Consider the following 20,109-nt stretch of genomic DNA (forward strand, 5'->3'; position numbering starts at 1 on the left):
TCCAATTTCTACTCCAGAGTGGTATGAGGTGTAGGTTGCATCAGTCGCACAGTCAATGGTGAGAAGTCTAAGATTTCCTGCAGCAGGTATCCTGTGTCTTGGCACCTCTGTGTCTGTGACCTCTCATATCTGTGAGGAATGTACTCAACCTGGTGTGCTCTCTGGTTTGTCTTCACCCACAGCCACTCTATCTATTTCTCTGTGTCGGGTAAAGTTGAGGTCACCCATTACTAAAAGTGCCTTGGGGACCTTCATGATCCATTCTGACATCACCTGTAGGCCTGCTGACTCTAGGCTCATGGGGAGCACCATGATTCCCCATAGATTTCTTCTCCTTGATCTTTTGTGGGATCGCTCGAGTTCTTCATCATGTTGTTTGTTTCGATTTCCGTCACTGCCAGGCTGAAGGTTGGTTGCGTTGTGTCATTTCTGGCATCTCATGGCCTTTGTGTTCCAGCCAGTCCAAGACCACTGCTGTGGAGGTAAAGAAAAGTGACTCCTCAGGTGTGGACAGTCTTAGCTTTGCTGTGAATCACAAGGCATATTTCAGGTTTAGACTTTGCAGGTGCCTTTTCACTGATAAAACATCTCTCTGTCTTTGGAATGCTGTGGTGTAGTCTGGGTATATCTTTGCTTGACTGCCCTTGATTGTCTATGCCCCCTAGGACCTCACCTCCTGCAGGATATGGTCTTGGACTCTGAAATTTAGCAATCTAACTAATATTGCTCTTGGTGCCCCGGGTGCTGGTGGTCTCCTGAGGACCCTGTGAGCTCATTCTATCATGTGCATATTAGAAGCAGGCCTCCAAGTACTGTCTTGAGCTGCCATTGTTCCACATAGAATTCTGCACTCAGTCCTTCAGTTTTATCGGGGACTCTGATGAAGCACGCATTGTTGTGTCTGGAGCAGCCCTCCACATCATCCAGTCCATCAGTCAGAGTGTTTATTGCTTACTGCAGTTGTTGTAGCTTTCTGGCATTTCTGTGATGGTTGGGGAGACTGTGGCCATGTTTTTGTTTTTTTCTGCCACACTGACCTCCAACTTTTGTGGTCTGACTCCAGCAGGCCAACGCCCAGCACTACCATCTAAATCTTATGTTCTAGCACAGTTTTTGTGTCACGTATTGCTGGCAGGATACTCTCTGTATGGGTCTCTATGGTTGTTTCTCCATCATGCTTTGTACTGTCTGCTGCTTTTCTGTGCCCTGGTGTTTTGCGCCATATTGCAGTGTTTGTAGTGTACTATTGCCCTTTGGTGGCCCCCAAACGTGGTGGTGGCTCTGGTGTGGTGCTCGGCCCATGTTGCTGGATGGTCGGCTGCCTGGGCCAGTGGAGTTAATAAGTCCCTGGGGCTGTGTGGTGTTGACCGAAGGTGTGGGCTGTCAGTCACATGCAAGGGTTTGGGCCCTGGGGGTCACTGTTGTATTCCTGCTGTACCTGGGGAGTTCTGTGGCTGTTGGCTGTGGGTTTTGGCCCTTGGAACCGCTGGGCTACTTGTTCCCAGACCAGCACTTTGGATGCCACCGACCAGGCAAAGCATGCGGCGATCGTTAGTGTTTCTGAGTCCATGAAAGAGGATGTAGTGCGGTGGTCAGAGTGACCGCCTTGGGAGCTGGAGGTCTGGGTTCGATCCTCGGCGTTGGTGCAACATCCTGTGATTCTGGGCAAATCACTTAGGTGGTCATTATGACATTGGTGGTGAGTGATAAAGTGGCGGAAATACTGCCAACAGGCCAGCAGTAATTACTGCCAAATTATGACCATGGCGGTGAAAACTCCCATAGATAGCCAATGTACCACACCATCCGCCAGGGCGTTAACACCACGCACACCGGCGGTCGCCATCAACAGCCAGGCGAAGACAAAGTAGCACCCACCATACCACGACTCAGCACACCGCCACGATTTCTGGGGCGGAACCAACGCCATCAGAAGCCTGGCGGAAACACTGCACAGAAGACGAAAGACTCACCATCAGAGACGCAGAGAAGGACAACACCACCATGGAACCAGAACTGCAAGTCTTCCCGATGCTCTTCTACGCCATGCTCGACCTGCAACACCAACGCCAATGAAGACGAAGACGGTGAGTACAGCCGCCTAGCACACAAGGGAGGGAGGGAGAAAAACTAGAGTGACACACACACGCACAACACACACCAGGCACACACACACCATACACAAAACCAGCTGCAGACGAAAAACAATGGTACACAACAAACGGCATAATAATGCAATGACAACAAGAAGGCAGTAATGAGAATCTATTGAATAGGAACAGCCACCAAATGAACCAATTGGATAAAAAAGAGATATGTACAAATGTCCACAAAGGGCCAGTGCCCAGTTCAAAGTACAAAGGGCCCACATGGCCACAGGGCACAGTCCAAGGCCCAACATGTTTCCTGACATTATCCGCACAGAACTCTGCAGGGGCATCAGTTTGCAAGTGGGCAGGCACCTCACGGGGATGGGGGTGGGGGGCACCTCAGCCGAATTCGGGAACTTGCCCACTGGTTCTGGAGGGAGCTCCATGCCTATTTCTCTGTGCTGGGGAGTGCAAGGTCACAGTGTCTCAGGTGGGGGACTTGCCCACTGGTTCTGGAGGGAACTCCATGCCCATTTCTCTGTGCTGAGGAGTGCAAGGTAACAGTCTCTCAGGTGGGGGACTTTCCCACTGGTTCTGGAGCGGGATCCATGCCCATTTCTCTGTGCTGGGGAGTGCAAGATCACAGTCTCTCACAGGTGGCGGACTTGCCCACTGGTTCTGGAGGGTGCTCCTTGTACAGCAGTCCCAGTAGGGCAGCCTACATGCCCTCTGCTGGAGGTGAGGGCTGCACTGTCCCATCTGAAGGTGAGGGCTGCACTGTGTCAGCAGGTGAAGGTGCCTCCTGGGCAGGCACTGCTGGAGGTGAGGGCTGCACTGTCTCAGCAGGTGAAGGTGCAGCATCTGCAGGAGGAGTGGGCTGCACTGCCTCAGCTGGAGGTGAGGGCTCCTTCCCCTTCATGGCAGGAGTTGAGGGCTGCTTCCCCTTCATGGCAGGAGGTGTGGGCTCCTTCACCTTTATGGCAGGAGTTGAGGGCTTCTTCCCCTTCATGGCAGGAGGTGTGGGATTCTTACCCTTCCTGGCTGGTGGAGTGGGATCCTTCACTGTCTTGCCTCCACGACTAGGAGGTGCCTCCACCGTCCGCGTGGACTGTTTGGCTGAGGTGCTAGGCTGGGTGGTTGGGACCCTGCACTTATGGGCAGGATGGGGGGGGCGTAGGGAGAGGTTAAGTTGGGCAAGGAAAAGCTTCTTAGGGACGGTGGGGCGGGCAGAGGGATGGGAGTGGAGGTTGAGGGAGTGGTTGTTGGAGGTGTATGTCTGTTGGACTTTGGTGCAGGTGCTTGGGCAGTGTGCATGTGTGAGGTGGATGGCTGTTAGGTGTCTGAGTGCTTCCGTTTGTGTCCTGAAGTAGGGGGGGCAGACATGGTGAGACAGGACACAAGGGACGCGTGGATGGATGTTGTGGAGGTGTCTGCTAGTGAGGTGTGTGTGCTGCTGGGTGTGGTGATGCTGGTGGTGGATACTGATGCAGTGCATGCAGGTGTGAGTGTAGACGTGACTGTGAGGAAGGTGGAGGAGGGGGAGACAGTGGAGGCAGTGGATGTGGTTGTGTGTGCAACTATCTGCTGTTTGCGTGAGTGCTTGTGGGCTGAAGTGTGGTGCCTGTGTTTGACTGTGTCACTCTTGTGTGATGTCTTGTGTGCATGCTCCTCTGTATGTGTGCATGGTGGGTTGGGGTTCAGGAGACTGGGACTGGGGCTGGAAAGTTGTAGTTGGAGGGGGACGGTAAGCATAGGGACAATGGCTGCCATCAGAGAGGAGGTCAGAGCCTGAATTGATCTGTTTGGGCCATCAATCCACTGTGGATGCCCTCCAGGAATGCATTGCATCTGGGATGCCAGCTCCTGGATGGAATTCACAATGGTTAAATGCCCTACAGAAATGGATCTCAGGAGGTCAAATGCCTCCTCACTCAGGGCAGCAGGGTTCACTGGGGCAGGGCCTGAGGTGCCTGGGGCAAAGGAGATGCCCACCCTCCTGGGTGAGCGGGCACGGGCAACTCACTGAGGGGCTACTGGGAGGGCGGTGCTGGGATCGGGGTGTCAGCTGTACCTGCAGCTGGGGTGGTGACAGAGGTGTCCGCCACCACCAGGGAGCTCCCATCAGAGGAGGTATCTGAGTCTGTGTTGTCACCTCCTGTCTTTGCCGTGATGCTCCCCTCGCCCTCCGTCCCACTGGTTCCCTCAGCGTCGGTGGACTCTGCCTCCTGGGTCCTGTGGGATGCAGCTCCCTCTGTCGGTGGTGCCCCTGCTCCTCTGCCAGATGATGCTAATGCACACATGGACAGGATGACAGAATCAAAAAGGGGAGAGAGAGAAAGGAAGCACTGGTTCAATTACTGCACCAATTCCACAGAAGGCACACACAGTATCGTCACACACAGGGATCAGGATTGAGCACTATGCATTGCACTGCAAAACAATTGGCTAGATGTCACAGCAAGATGAGGGCCAACCACCACCAACTGCACCCCTCCTGGGACCCACTAAGCCCTGTCTGACATTGAATGCATCCTAGCTAGGTCACCTTGTTTTCCCTTTCAACTATTACCCTTGAGCTGGATCATGCTGCAATGTCTGGCGTGGCATAAAGGGGCACCCACTAACTGACACCCACCACCCGGATCCCATGCCACCTTCAAATTATTGCTGTAACGGCCAATGTACACACCCCCTTGTGGCTACTGTGATGCCCTCAAGCACCCATCCAGCTCTGGGTAGGCCACCGCCAGTATGCGGGTCATCAGGGTGGTCAGGTTCTGACAGACAGCCCTTCCTTGTTGGGAGGCCATCCCCAGCTGGGCCTCCGCAGTCTTCCATGACCAGCGTCCAAGGTCCTCCCACCGTTTCCGACAGTGGGTGTACCGCCTGCCATAGACATCCCGCACGTCCTTGGCGATGGCACGCCATAATCCCTTCTTTTGATGGGGGCTGACCTGCAGAGGCAATACAGACAGGAGGACACCATTACACATACAATCCAGCCTGTCACACATATGGCCCACGAACCCCGTGCGCCCACGAACGCATTGTCCGGCCCACACCAGGTAAACCACCACAAGACATTCCCCCCAATGACATGATGCTTGCACACAAATCTCCATGCATCCTTCACAGATGCATCATGCCCAAGGTGTACTCACCTGTTGGTCTGGAGGCCCATACAGCAGTCCGTACTGGGGTAGGACCCCATCCACCAATTGCTCCAACTCCTCTGCAGTGAAGGCAGGGGCCATTTCCCCAGTCACACAGGCCATGGTAGGTTCCAGACACAGGTCACAGCAGCACACACAGTGTATGTGTTCTCCTGTTGAAGGTCAGGAAACAAGTGAGGAATCATATAGAAAATGGTGGTCACGTCCGCGGTGGTGTACACCGTCACCGCCGGCGCTGATCCCCATTCGCCACTGTACTCCATAGAGCCCCATATTATCCAATGAGGAATTGCACAGCGGTGCTAGACCGCCTTCCGCCACGACACCCAACGTCGGCGGAGTTACCTCACTTCCAGCTGTTCCTACATACAGGACAGGCGGTCGCCATTTCATGGTGGTGGACAACGATCAGCTTAACCTTAACCGCATCATTTGCACATACCTTGCCATTCCCACTGTCCCATCACATAAATGCACTATGTACACTGAGGTGGGGGTTCCATTGTTCAAATTGTGACAGCCTACTCACTCTTGTGTCCCTTAGATACCTACTTCTGAGGATGAATGGTAGGAGAAAACAAACCCCAGTGTACAGACCCCTTGTGGATTTGGCTACACTGGAGGACAGGCACGTTATACTGACTTATAGACTGGACAGGGCCACAATCACAGAGCTGTGTACCCAATTGGAGCCTGACCTGATATCAGCTATCCGTCATCCCACTGGGATCCCCCCTCTTGTGCAAGTGCTATTAGTGCTCCATTTCCTGGCAACTGGTTCTTTCCAAGTGACAGTGGGCTTGGCAGCAGGAATGTCACAGCCAATGTTTTCAATCGTGCTGGCAAGGGTTTTGTCTGCCCTGGTGAAACACATGTGCAGCTACATTGTTTTCCCCCAGGTGGAAGATTTGGCCACTGTGAAGGTAGGATTCTATGCAATGGGGCATATCCCCAATATTTTTGGAGTGACTGACAGAACACATATAGCGTTTGTCCCCCTCGCCCCGCCAGAATGAACAGATGTTCAGGAATCGTAAGAGTTTCCCCTCACTGAATGTGCAAATCGTGTGCCTGGCGGACCAGAACATCTCCCACGTTACTGCCAAGTATCCTGGGTCAGTGCATGACACCTTTGTTCTGAGGAATAGCAGCATCCCAAATGCGATGGCCCAACTACAGATGCACGGGGTGTGGCTAATAGGTGAGCCAGAGTCTCCACCCAGTGTATGTCAGTGTATGCCTTCAGGTGTTATCCCCATAGCATTTTGTAAGGCTAAATGATGCCCCTCAATACTTTCAGGTGACTCTGACTACCCAAACCTATCGTGGCTCCTGACCCCTGTGAGGAATGCCAGGACAGGGGCTGAGGACCGTTATAATGAGGCACATGGGTGAACCAGAAGAATAATCGAGAGGACCTTCGGGCTCCTGAAGGCCAGGTGGAGGTGCATCCATCTGACAGGTGGATCCCTGTGCTACTCACCCACAAAGGTCTGCCACATAGTAGTGGCATGCTGCATGTTGCACAACCTGGCCCTCGTGCGACATGTGCCTTTTGTGCAGGAGGAAAAGACTGGAGATGCCCCTGTGGCAGCAGTGGACCCTGAGGACAGTGAGGATAAGGCGGCAGAGGATGAGGATAAAGACAACATAACATCAGTTATACGTCAATACTTCCAATGACACACAGGTGAGACAGTGAAACTGTCCATTACTCTGGCTATTGATGTTTTCTGTGTGGCTTTAGCATGATGGCATTCACTTCCTTTGCATCTCAACTTACTGTCACCTATGGCTTCTCATTTTCGGGATGTTGGTGATATGACAACAATGTCCTGATGTGATCACTACAGACAGTTACAGGTCACTATTTGTATGCTATCACAGTGTTCAGATCATTTGCACTAGATGTGACTGTTCCCACAAATGCACACTTTCAACACATAAAACAGTGTCACTGAAATTGTGTTCAAGGGTGTTTATTGTAGTGCAAATAAGTGACTGAAAAGTGCAATGGAATGGGTGATGGTGGAGGAAAGTCCAGGGTATTGTTCAAGTCTGTTTGTAGCACAGGTCCAGTGTCCAAGGGGCCATAGGAAGGGGAGCAAAGGCAGTTCAAAGTGGACAAGGTGACAGGGTGGGACACAAGGGGGACAATCAGGAGAGTCTCATTTCCTGGCGGTGGTCTTGGTCTTGGCAAGTGTCTCTGGCTTCTGTCTGGGTCGCAGGGAAAGTTTGCAGGTGGTTCACCTTCTGCAGGGGGCGGGGTGCTGGTGGCCTGTGGGTCCTGTGGTGGGGCCTCCTGTCCACTAGCTGCAGCGGATGTGGTGGGCTGGTCAATAGACTGGCTAGTGGTAGGGGCCCGCTGCTGTGCTGTCCATTCCCTCATGATATTGGCCATGTTTGCCAGCACCCCTGCTATAGCGATCATGGTGGTGTTGAGGGCCTGCAAGTCCTCCCTGATCTCCTGATGGTGTTCCTCCTGCAGCCACTTGTTCTCCCACATGTTGTTCAGGATCTGGTCCATGGTGTTCTGCGATTGTTGGTAAGCCCTCAGGACATTAGTGAGTGCCTTGTGGAGAGTCGAGTTCCCTGACCCTGTCCTCCCCCGGCGCACAGCAGTCCTCCCAGTGTCCCTGTTGCCCTGTGCCCCTGTCCCTTGAACGGTGTGCCAACTGCCACTGTCCCCAGGTCCCTGATTGTCTTGGGGGTGAGGTGTGGACTGGAGTCCCTATACAAGTGGGCACACTGCTGATTGACATGTCCCAGGCACAGAGGTGTTGGTACGCTGGGTGGGTGCTGTGGTGTTGGATACTTATGGGGGACGCTCTTTGGTGGACTGTGAGTGGGCTGGGGTGACCGACTGACCAGTGGTCCCTGATGGGCCAGGTTGTTGATCCAGATCCTGAAGTGCAGAGTTACTATCATCACTGGGAGCATCTTCTGTTGAGGGACTGGATAGTCGTGGCACCTCCTCTCTGCTGAGATTGGCTGGGGCACCTGCGGGGATGTAAGTGATCTATTATGCTTCATGCCTGTGATGTATTGTACATCCCTATCTCCCCTTCTATCGTTGCTGTTGCCCTGCCACCTTTGAATGTGTATATGTATTGTGGGATTGTTAGTACCCCTATGCTGTGCATGATTTCGTGATGGGTGTCCATGCAGCGCTGGGAGGGCTGTCCATGCATTGGTATGGCATTCAGGGCTTGGCATTGGTGTTAGTCATATGTGTAGGTGCAATGTGTGGGATGGAGTGGAGTGAAGGGAGTGTAGGTGAGGGTGTGAGATGTCATGCAGGTATGGGGGGTGATAAGTGGTAAATGTTGACTTACCAGTGTCCAGTCCTCTGGCTACTCCAGTGAGTCCCTCAGGATGCAGTAATGCCAAGACTTGCTCCCTCCATGCTGCAAGCTGTTGGGGAGGAGGTAGGGGTCCACTCCAGTCATCTGTATGGCGAGCTGGTGCCTCGCTGCCACAGAACGTACCTTCCCCGTAGGTCATTCCACCTCTTCCTGATGTTGTTCCTTGTTCTTGGATGCTGTCCCACGGCATTCACCCTGTCCACGATTCTCCGCCATAGCTCCATCTTCCCTGTAATGAATATCTGCTGGACCTGTGCTCCAAACAGCTCTGGCTCTATCCTGACTATTTCCTCCACCATGACCCGCAGCTCCTCATCTGTGAAACGGGGGTGCCTTTGTGGGGCCATGGGTGTTGTGTGGTGTGTGTAAGTGTGTGGGTGTTGGGTAGTGTGATTGGGTGTGCGTAGTGGAGTGCGTGAGGGATGTATGGGTGTGTGTGTGTGTAGTTGTCACAGTGGTCTTGATGTTTGTCTGGTGGCAATGATTTGTATTCGTAAGGGGTTGTGGGTAATGGGGGTATGTGTTTTATAGTAGTGTGAGTAGGTGGGTGTGGTGCGTGTATGAGTGTCAGGTGTGTGTTTTTTTAGTTGGCCAATGTTGTGTAGTTTAGTATTGGGTGTCCATTCTGAGCGCGGTGGTGTGTAGCTCCAATGGTTTACCGCCGTTGAATGTCTGCTGTGGTGATTTGTGGGTTGTGATGTGGTGGGCGTTTTTTGTTGGCGTAACAATATGGGTGTTGGTATCGACAGTTTACCACTGACCTTTGGGCTGGCGGATTTGTGTATGTGGGTGTATTCTGTTGGTTTGGTGTGTGTGTGTCATAATATGTGGAATGGATATCCGCCACTGCTGCGGTATGTTGGCGGCCATCAGTGTGACGGTAAGCGGGATTTACCGCCAATGTCAGTATGAGGGCCTTAATCTCCCCGTGCCCATAGACAGGTCCTTGAGACTCTTAAGGCTGATAAGCCGCGCTATATAAATCTACATATCATTTCATTTTCATACCTTAAACTGCTGGTACTTAGTCTTCCTTGGTGCAAGAGGGTATCTGGTTCTCCTGGGTTGGCACAGTTTTCACCCAACTTTGCTCTGACCGAGAGGCCACTACACTGCAATGGCAGTCCCATGTGGTCTCAGTTCCTGGACACACCTCTCTATACTGCCACCCCCAGGCTCCGCCGCTGGAGCTCTCCGCTCACCTCTGTTTCCTTCCAGGGACAGCTGGATGCTTCTCCACACAGCGCTGCCCCTCTCATCTAGCAGAGTGCACTAAGTGCTGGGCGGCACCCACTTTGGGCCCTCTGCCTCCTCCTTTAGTGGCTGCTTTTTGGGAGCCACCCTCAAGTGAGTTGGGGGCTCCCTCTGTCTCCAAGGCCTCAGGGGACTTGCTGGATCACCAGGATCCTTGATTCTGTGGAGCTTATCAGAGAGCGACCGGCGCTATTGCACTCCTGCCCAAGGTACAATATTAACAACACACCAGCATTCACCCATAATTCTGAATGCTACAGAATAATCATAGGACATGACTAAATTAGGACTTTTAGTACACAGCTACCAACTCTATAAGCATTCACACAGAACATTTAGGTGGTCATTATGACATTGGAGATCAGGTTACCGCCACGCCGGCGATGGCGGTAGTACCGTCGCCAGGCCGCCGGTAAAGACCACCAAATGATGACAATGTCGGTGATCCCTCACATAGACAGCCAATGTACCACACCAACCACCAGCGTGGTATGAACACTGAACACGGCGGTAGCCACCTACAGGCAGGCAGAAGACATGGATCCGCCCTCCAACATAGCAGACCACCAGGATTTCCGGGGCAGTAGCAACGCCACCAAAAGCCTGGCGGAAACACATCATTTAAAAGGAGACACTCACCTCCAGGGACTCAGGTGAGTCAGAGGCCACCATGGAACCAGAACTGCAAGTGTTCCCAATGCTGTACCATGCCATGGCGGTCCTGGAGCACCAACGCCGATGACAACGGTGAGTACAGCCGTCTAGCACACAAGGAAGGGAGAGAGGGGTGACACACACACGCATAACACACACCACACCCCGAGAACCAGCTGCAGAGTAAATCGACAGTAACAGGACCCATGAGCAAAGAAGGCTAGGACACATACCTCTGTTCCAACCACTGTAATCATGTTGGATGACAAATCAAATTCAAAGAACATACAACTGCATATGTACATTCAGGCCCAAAGGCCAGTTCAAAGTCACGAATGTCCACAGGGCAAAGTCCAAGCCCCAACTTCACTCCTGACAACATTAAGACTCCACTGTTCAGTTGAAATGGGCAGGCACCTCAGGGGGAAGGGGTGCATCTCATTGTGTGGGGGCTCCTAGCCCACTGGTTCTGGGGGGGGGCTCCTTGTCCACTGGATACTAAGGGGGCTCCTTGCCCACTGGTTCTGGAAGGGTCCCTTGCCCACTGGATACTGAGGGGGCTCCTTGCCCACTGGATACTGAGGGGGCTCCTAGCCCACTGGTTCTGGAGGGGACCCTTGCCCACTGGTTACTGAGGGGGCTCCTTGCCCACTGGATACCGAGGGGCTCCTTGCCCACTGCATACTGAGGGGGCTCCTTGCCCACTGGATACTGAGGGGGCTTCTAGCCCACTGGTTCTGGAGGGGACCCTTGCCCACTGGTTACTGAGGACTGTCCTTGGCCACTGGTTCTGGAGTGCTGTCCTTGGCCACTGGTTCTTGAGGGGTGCCATTGGCCACTGGTTCTGGAGGGATGTCCTTGGCCACTGGTTCTTGAGGGCTGTCCTTGGCCACTGGTTCTGAAGTGCTGTCCTTGGCCACTGGTTCTGGAGGAGACCCTTGCCCACTGGTTACTGAGGGGGCTCCTTGCCCACTGGTTCCGGAGGGGACCATTGCCCACTGGTTACTGAGGGGGCTCCTTGTCCACTGGTTCTGGAGGGGACCCTTGCCCACTGGTTACTGAGGGGGCTCCTTGCCCACTGGATACTGAAGGGGCTCCTTGCCCACTGGATGCTGAGAGGGCTCCTAGCCCACTGGTTTTGGAGGGGACCCTTGCCCACTGGTTACTGAGGGCTGTCCTTGGCCACTGGTTCTGGAGTGCTGTCCTTGGTCACTGGTTCCTGAGGGGTGTCCCTGGCCACTGGTTCTGGAGGGATGTCCTTGGCCACTGGTTCTTAAGGGCTGTCCTTGGCCACTGGTCCTGAAGGGCTGTCCTTGGCCACTGGTTCTGGAGGGCTGTCCTTGGCCACTGGTTCTGGAGGGCTGTCCTTAGCCACTGGTTCTTGAGGAGTGACCTTGGCCACTGGTTCTGGAGGGCTATCCTTGGCCACTGGTTCTGGAGTGCTGTCCTTGGCCACTGGTTTCTGTGGGGTGTCCCTGGCCACTGGTTCTGGAGGAATGTCCTTGGCCACTGGTTCTTGAGGGCTGTCCTTGGCCACTGGTCCTGAAGGGCTGTCCTTGGCCACTGGTTCTGGAGGGCTGTCCTTGGCCACTGGTTCTGGAGGGCTGTCCTTAGCCACTGGTTCTTGAGGAGTGACCTTGGCACTGGTTCTGGAGGGATGTCCTTGGCCACTAGTTCTTGAGGAGTGTCCTTGGCCACTGGTTCAGGAGGGATATCTTTGGCCACTGGTTCTTGAGGGGTGACCTTGGCCACTGGTTCTGGAAGGGTCCCTTGCCCACTGGATACTGAGGGGGCTCCTTGCCCACGTGATACTGAGGGGGCTCCTAGCCCACTGGTTCTGGAGGGGACCCTTGCCCACTGGTTACTGAGAGGGCTCCTTGCCCACTGGTTCTGGATGGGACCCTTCCTTGCCCACTGGTTACTGAGGGGGTTCCTTGCCCACTGGATACTGAGGGGCTCCTTGTCCACTGCATACTGAGGGGGCTCCTTGCCCACTGGATACTGAGGGGGCTTCTAGCCCACTGGTTCTGGAGGGGACCCTTGCCCACTGGTTACTGAGGGCTGTCCTTGGCCACTGGTTCTGGAGTGCTGTCCTTGGCCACTGGTTCTTGAGGGGTACCATTGGCCACTGGTTCTGGAGGGGTGTCCTTGGCCACTGGTTATGGAGGGATGTTCTTGGCCACTGGTTCTTGAGGGCTGTCCTTGGCCACTGGTTCTGAAGTGCTGTCCTTGGCCACTGGTTCTGGAGGAGACCCTTGCCCACTGGTTACTGAGGGGGCTTCTTGCCCACTGGTTCTGCAGGGGACCATTGCCCACTGGTTACTGAGGGGGCTCCTTGTCCACTCTTTCTGGAGGGGACTCTTGCCCACTGGTTACTGAAGGGGCTCCTTGCCCACTGGATGCTGAGAGGGCTCCTAGCCCACTGGTTTTGGAGGGGACCCTTGCCCACTGCTAACTGAGGGCTGTCCTTGGCCACTGGTTCTGGAGTGCTGTCCTTGGTCACTGGTTCCTGAGGGGTGTCCCTGGCCACTGGTTCTGGAGGGGTGTCCCTGGCCACTGGTTCTGGAGGGATGTCCTTGGCCACTGGTTCTTGAGGGCTGTCCTTGGCCACTGGTTCTGAAGGGCTGTTCTTGGCCACTGGTTCTGAAGGGCTGTCCTTGGCCACTGGTTCTGGAGGGCTGTCCTTGGCCACTGGTTCTGGAGGGCTGTCCTTGGTCACTGGTTCTTGAGGCGTGACCTTGGCCACTGGTTCAGGAGGGATGTCCTTGGCCACTGGTTCTGGAGGGCTGCCCTTGGCCACTGGTTCTGGAGGGCTGCCCTTGGCCATTAGTTCTTGAGGAGTGTCCTTGGCCACTGGTTCAGGAGGGATGTCCTTGGCCACTGGTTCTTTAGGGGTGACCTTGGCCACTGGTTCTGGAGGGCTGTCCTTGGCCACTGGTTCTGGAGGGCTGTCCTTGGCCACTGGTTCTGGAGGGCTGCCGTTGGCCACTAGTTCTTGAGGAGTGTCCTTGGCCACTGGTTCAAGAGAGATGTCCTTGGCCACTGGTTCTTTAGGGGTGACCTTGGCCACTGGTTCTGGAGGGATGTCCTTGGCCACTGGTTCTGGAGGGCTGTCCTTGTCCACTGGTTCTTGAGGAGTGTCCTTGACCACTGATTCAGGAGGGATGTCCTTGGCCACTGGTTCTTAAGGGCTGTCCTTGGCAACTGGTTCTTGAGGAGTGACCTTGGTCACTGGTTCAGGAGGGATGTCCTTGGCCCCTGCTTCTGGAGGGCTGTCCTTGGCCACTGGTTCTGGAGGGCTGTCCTTGGCCACTGGTTCTTGAGGAGTGACCTTGGTCACTGGTTCAGGAGGGATGTCCTTGGCCACTGGTTCTGGAGGGCTGCCTTTGGCCACTGGTTCTGGAGGGCTGCCCTTGGCCACTAGTTCTTGAGGAGTGTCCTTGGCCACTGGTTCAGGAGGGATGTCCTTGGCCAGTGGGTCTGGAGGGATGTCCTTGGCCACTGGTTCTGGAGGGCTGTCCTTGGCCACTGGTTCTTGAGGAGTGTCCTTGGCCACTGGTTCAGGAGGGATGTCCTTGGCCAGTGGGTCTGGAGGGATGTCCTGGGCTTTGTCTTTGTTGGTGCATCCTTGAGCTTTGTTTTTGTTGGTGCCTCCTTGGTCTTTGTGTTTGTTGGTGCCTCCTTGGGCTTTGTCTTTGTTGGGGCCTCCTTGGGCTTTGTTTTTTTTGGGCCTTCTTGGGCTCTGTTTTTGTTGGGGCCTACTTGCATTTGGTCTTGGGAGGGGTCTCCTTGGTCCTAGGTTTTGGAGTTGGCTCCATGCTCTTGGTTGTCTGTTTGGGAGGGGGCAGCACTTTAGCGCTCCATTTTGTGGATGGAGAAGTGTCCTTGGGGTTGGGGGTTGGCGTCGCACTCATGTGCTCCTTAATGGCTGTTGACGACTTTCTGGGTAGTACAATGTCAGACTATGTGCTTGAGGTACTGTCCTTGGGGTGGGTGGGACCTTCCTCTTATGGGCAGGACGGTGGGGGGAGAGAAAGGGAAGAGGTCAAGGAGGGAGGAGGGATGGGAGTGGAGGTAGAGGGAGTGGTTGTAAGAGGAGGTGTGATGGACTTGGGTGCAGGTGCATGGACAGTGCGTGTGTGAGGTGGATGGCTGTTGGGAGTCTGTTTGCAAGCGCTTGTGTGTCTTTGGAGGGGGGGCAGACAGGGTGGGGGAGGCAGTTCAAAGTGACAAGGTGACAGGGTAGGACACAAGGGGGGCAATCAGGAGAGGCTAATTTCCTGGCAGTGGTCTTGGCAACTGTCGCTGGTGTCTGTCTGGGTCACAGGGACCGTTTGTGGGGCAGTTCACCTTCTGCGGGGGTAGGGGTGCTGGTGGCATGTGGTTCGTGTGACAGGGCCTCCTATCCACTAGCTGCAGCAGATGTGGAGGGCTGGTGAGTACACTGGTTAGTGGAAGGCACCCGCTGGTGTGCTATATAGTCCCTCATGATGTTGGCCATATCACCCAGCATCCCTGCAATGGAGACCATGGTGGTATTCAGGGCCTGCAATTCTTGCTTGATCTCCTGGTGGTGTTCCCCCTGCAACCGCTGGTTCACCTGCATGATATTTATCACCTGACCCACCTTGTCCTGGGATTGTTGGTAAGCCCCAGGACATTAGTGAGTGCCTCCTGGGCAGTGGGTTCCCTGGGCTTGTCCTCCCCCTGGTGCATAGCTGTCCTCTTACCATCCCTAGCCCTCTGTGCCTGTGTCCCCTGAACGGTGTGCCCACTGCCACTGCCACTGCCACTGACCCCAGGACCCTCATTGGCTTGCCTGTGAAGTGTGGACTGGGTCCCTGTACAGGTGGACACACTACTGATTGAGGTGTCCTGGGGACAGAGGTCTGGGGACGTTGTGTGGCTGCTGTGGTGTTGGATTCTGAGGGGGAGGCTCTGTAGTGGACTGGGTGTGGGCGGGGGTAGCTGACTGACCAGTGGTCCCTGATGGGCCAGGGAGTTCATCCACATCCAGAGCTCCTGAGTTGCTGTCATCACTGGAGGCATCTTCTGGTGGGGGACTGGGTAACTGTGGCACCTCCTTGCAGCTGAGATTGGCTGGGACACCTGTGGGGATGTAAGTGGTGAATTATGCTACATGTCTGTAACATATTCTGCATCACTAGCTTCCCCTGAATTATTGTTGTTGCCCTACCACCTTTGTTTGTGTATGATGATGAATTGTGGGCTTGTTAGTCCTCCATGCTGTGCAAGCATTGGTGGTGGGTGTACATGCAGGACTGGAAGTGGGTACTGCATACAGGGCTTAGCATTTAGGTTTGTTAATTATGGTGGCGCACTGTATGGGATGGGGTGGGGTGAAGGGAGTCAGGGTGAGGGGTCGAGATGGCATGTTAGCATGGGGGGGTGATAGGTTGTAAATGTTGACTCACCAGTGTCCAGTCCTCTGACTACTCCAGTGAGTCCCTCAGGATGCAGGATTGCCAAGACTTGCTCCTCCCATGCTGTCAGCTGTGGGGGAGGAGATGTGGGTCCATCGGCAGTCCTCTGGATAGCAAGCTGGTACCTTGCTGCAGTGGAACGCACCTTCCCCCGTAGGTCGTTCCACCTCTTCCTTACGTCGTCCCTTTTGCATGGATGTAGTCCCACGGTGTTCCACCTCTTCCTTATGTTGGCCCTTTTGCATGGATGTAGTCCCACGGTGTTCACCCTGTCCACGATCCTCTGCCATAGCTCCATCTTCCTGGCAATGGATATCTGCTGTATCTGTGCTCCAAACAGCTGTACCCTGACTATTTCCTCAACCATGACCTGCAACTCCTCAGTGAAACGGGCGTGCTTTGTGGGGACATGGGTGTTGTGTGGTGTGTGTAGGTTGTGCAGAGGGTGATGTGGTGGGGTGTGTGGTGTGTGGTGCGTGTGGGATGAAAAAGTAGTTGTGATATGTGTGTGCAGTTCTCTTTTGTGTTAACGTCGCTAAGTGTATCCGTTTTGTCATGTTAGCAAGGGATTGTGGGTGGGTGTTTTATAGTGCTGTTGGTGTGTATGTGGGGTGTGTGTATTCGTGTCAAGTGTGGGATTTTTGTTCTGGCCAATGTTGTCTTGTATTTGGGTGGCCTTATCCACCGCAGCGGTGTTCATCGTCAATGGTTTACCGCTGTTGAATGTCTGCTGTGGTGATTCATGGGTCATTATTTGGAGGGCGTAGTATTGGTGGGTAAAGGTATGGGTGGTAGTTCCAACAGTTCATTACGGTCAGTGGGTCTGGCGGATTTGTGGTTGTGGCTGTTTTCTGTCGGTTTTGACTGTATGTGTCATAATCTGGCGGACGAATGTTCGCCTCCCCGGCGATAATGTGGCGGCAGTCACCACGGCAGTATTCGGAATTTACCGCCAGTGTCATAATGAGGGTCTTTGTATTTAAAGCCAAAATAAGAATTAAAACTGGACATCCATGAAGCCCAGTAAGTGGCACCTTCACATATGGGAGGATCAATGTAGAATATAATACCTGAATATTTCATCTTACTAAGCGCACTGTCCCAGGCCCACAGTTGTATCTTTATATTGCACAAACCTAGGTGCTGTATAATATGGGGGAAGGGTGACATCAGGGGGGAAAGGAGCGCAGGAGCTACAGGTGCTCTATAATATGGGGAAAGGGTGACATCCTAGGGCAAATGCAAGCAGGGGCAACAGGAGTTGAGAGGGGGGGTGATAGTGTTAGCCATTTTGACAGTAGCCAACAGGGTACTGGAGAAAGTGGATGCCAGGATGGGTGTGGAGGGGGCTACTGAGTCCTCTTAAACTAACAAGTCACTTACCTTCAGTAGTGATTTTTATGGTACAAACATTATCTACCTGCAGATTCCTCACCTGTGAGTATCCCCCAGGCTGCAGACTGGATCAGTAATTTTGTTATAGCACCTCTATGCCAGTACAGGTGCTAGCTGTATCCCAGTGCTGGAAACGGGGTCCAGGTTGCGTCAATTGAGAGATAAAGCGCCCTTCCTGACACCCACACATAAGTTCCTGTCCGCTTTTTGCTGTGCCTTATGACAAGAAGAAAAAGTTACTTCTCTTTGGCAACAATCGTTCTGGTGGATACTCTATGCACATGCAGATTCCTCACCTGAAGAATAATCCCAGGCAGTAGGCTGGATCTGGAATCCTCACAACTCTCATGTTGCTGAAGGTGGTGCCGACTCCATATTGCCGCCCAAAATCACTAAAGCTGTATAGTGCCCACCCCGGCACAACAGCATCAGTTTCAACCATTTCTTCCCAGGCCTTACTCTAGTAGATGGATTGATATCTATGGAGTAGTGCAGTGCCAACATATTTTGACCTTTCCCTATCACTTCTCATTCAACAGAGAGGCAGTGGGTCGGTGAGCAATCTGCAGGTAGATAGAATATCTATCAGAAAGATCGTTATTGCAGGCAAGAAACATTTTCTTCTGATAGATAATGTTTTCCTGTGATTCTTCACCTGTAGAATAGATTCCATAACTATAGCCACTTAGAAAGAGGGTTGATGGATGGTTATACTAGGAAATCCTGCAAGACAGATGTGGCAAAATGGCAGGCTCTACTCACCTCAGAATCCAGGCAGTAATGCTTGGCAAATGTACTGTGTGCAGAGATGCCCACTTAGCTGCTTTGCATATCTATGCAATTGGAACTCCTCTCGCAAAGGCAGAAGTGGTGGCTTCGGTCCTAGTAGAAGTGGCTCCAACCACTTCTGGAAGTTCCTTCTTTTCAAGCACATAGCAGGTCGTAATGCTGAGGCTGATCCATCTTGAAAGGGTTCTTTTTTGCACCTCTTTCCCTTTCTTGGCACCTCAGTCCCCCATGAAGAGCTGATCATCGAGTTGTGTGTCATTAGTGTGGGCCAAGTGGTTGTTGTCTGCTCACCTAGAACATATACAATCCCTCCTCCTCCTTCGTGAGCTAGGGCAGGGAACAGAAGACTGACTGACGAACTAAGATGGAAAAGATTCACCACCTTAGGCATGAAAGCAGCCCTGGTTCTCTACACCTACTTGTCAGGCTAAAAGGTGGACAGGAAAGCATATCTCTCACCCATCTTGCTGAAGTGATCACTGCTAGAAATATTGGGGGTCATTCTGACCCTGGCGGTCATGGACCGCCAGGGCCGGGGACCGCGGGAGCACCGCCAACAGGCTGGCGGTGCTCCCATGGGCATTCTGACTGGGGCGGTACAGCCGCGGTCAGAAACGGAAAAACCGGCGGTGTCCCGCCGGTTTCCCGCTGCCCTGGGGAATCCTCCAATGGCGGCGCTGCAGGCAGCGCCGCCATGGGGATTCCGACCCCCTTACCGCCAGCCTGGCGCTGGCGGTAACGGGTGTCGCAGGGGCCCCCTAACAGGGCCCCACCAAGATTTTCAGTGTCTGCCAAGCAGACACTGAAAATCGCGACGGGTGCAACTGCACCCGTCGCACCCCTTCCACTCCGCCGGCTCCATTTGGAGCCGGCATCCTCATGGAAGGGGGTTTCCCGCTGGGCTGGCGGGCGGCCTTCTGGCAGTCGCCCGCCAGCCCAGCGGGAAACTCAGAATAACCGCGGCGGTCTTTTGACCGCGCAGGGGTATTCTGGCGGCGCCCGCCGCCAGCCAAACTCAGAATGACCCCCATTGTTTTCAAAGTCAACATCCATAAAGGAAAGCTAAGTCGTGGATCAAACTGAGTTCTCATCAGGAAAGTTCAAACCAAATTAAGGCCCCACAAGGGCCCAAAAAGGGGGTTGGAGGGTACAGACTTGTCAACCCCTTCAGTAAGCACATCACAGTGGGGGATTTGAAAAGGGATGGTTGGTCTGGCAAAGAGAGGATCGCTGACCATGTAGCTAAGCCTCCCTTGACAGAATCAATCGCACAGCACCACCAGGCAAGAGAAAGTGCAAATTGCAGAATCTGGGATAATTTGGCATGAAAAGGGTCTACATTATTGTCCGTGCACTATGAAGAAATGATGCTCCATCTGTCAGAGTAAAACGATTTTGTAGACGGGCAACGCACTGAAAGAATGATGTCAACCACCTCCTGTGGCAGCTAAAAGGAACTCGGATGTCCCCACTCAATCATCAGCCATGTATGCAGAGTGGAGTACTTGGTGATTGGGGTGCAGCACCATCGCTTCCAACTGAATGGCAGCTTGAGCAGGATAAACAGGGACAAGGATGTGCATACCACACCCTCCTTGGCCAACCAGGGCAATGAAAATAACTTGGGCTGGTTCTTGGCAAATCTTCTTCAGAACTCATGGAATTAGGTATATGGGGGGAAATGCATAATGCAGCTGAAAGTTCCATCTCAACTGAAATGGGTGTCCAAGGCTCCCTTCAACAGATACTGGAGGGCACAGAACTGCTGGTCATTGATCATTTTCCAAGGAGGCAGACACGGCAACCTGAGGAGTGCCCCAATGGTAGAAGACGCCACTCGTGAGTGGAAACACAACTCCAGCTCTGACATTCTGCTAGGTGATCAGCCATGTATGCAGAGTGGAGTACTTGGTCATTGGGGTGCAGCACCATCGCTTCCAACTGA

Source organism: Pleurodeles waltl, chromosome 6 (genome assembly GCF_031143425.1).
Source record: "Pleurodeles waltl isolate 20211129_DDA chromosome 6, aPleWal1.hap1.20221129, whole genome shotgun sequence".
Taxonomy (NCBI): domain Eukaryota; kingdom Metazoa; phylum Chordata; class Amphibia; order Caudata; family Salamandridae; genus Pleurodeles; species Pleurodeles waltl.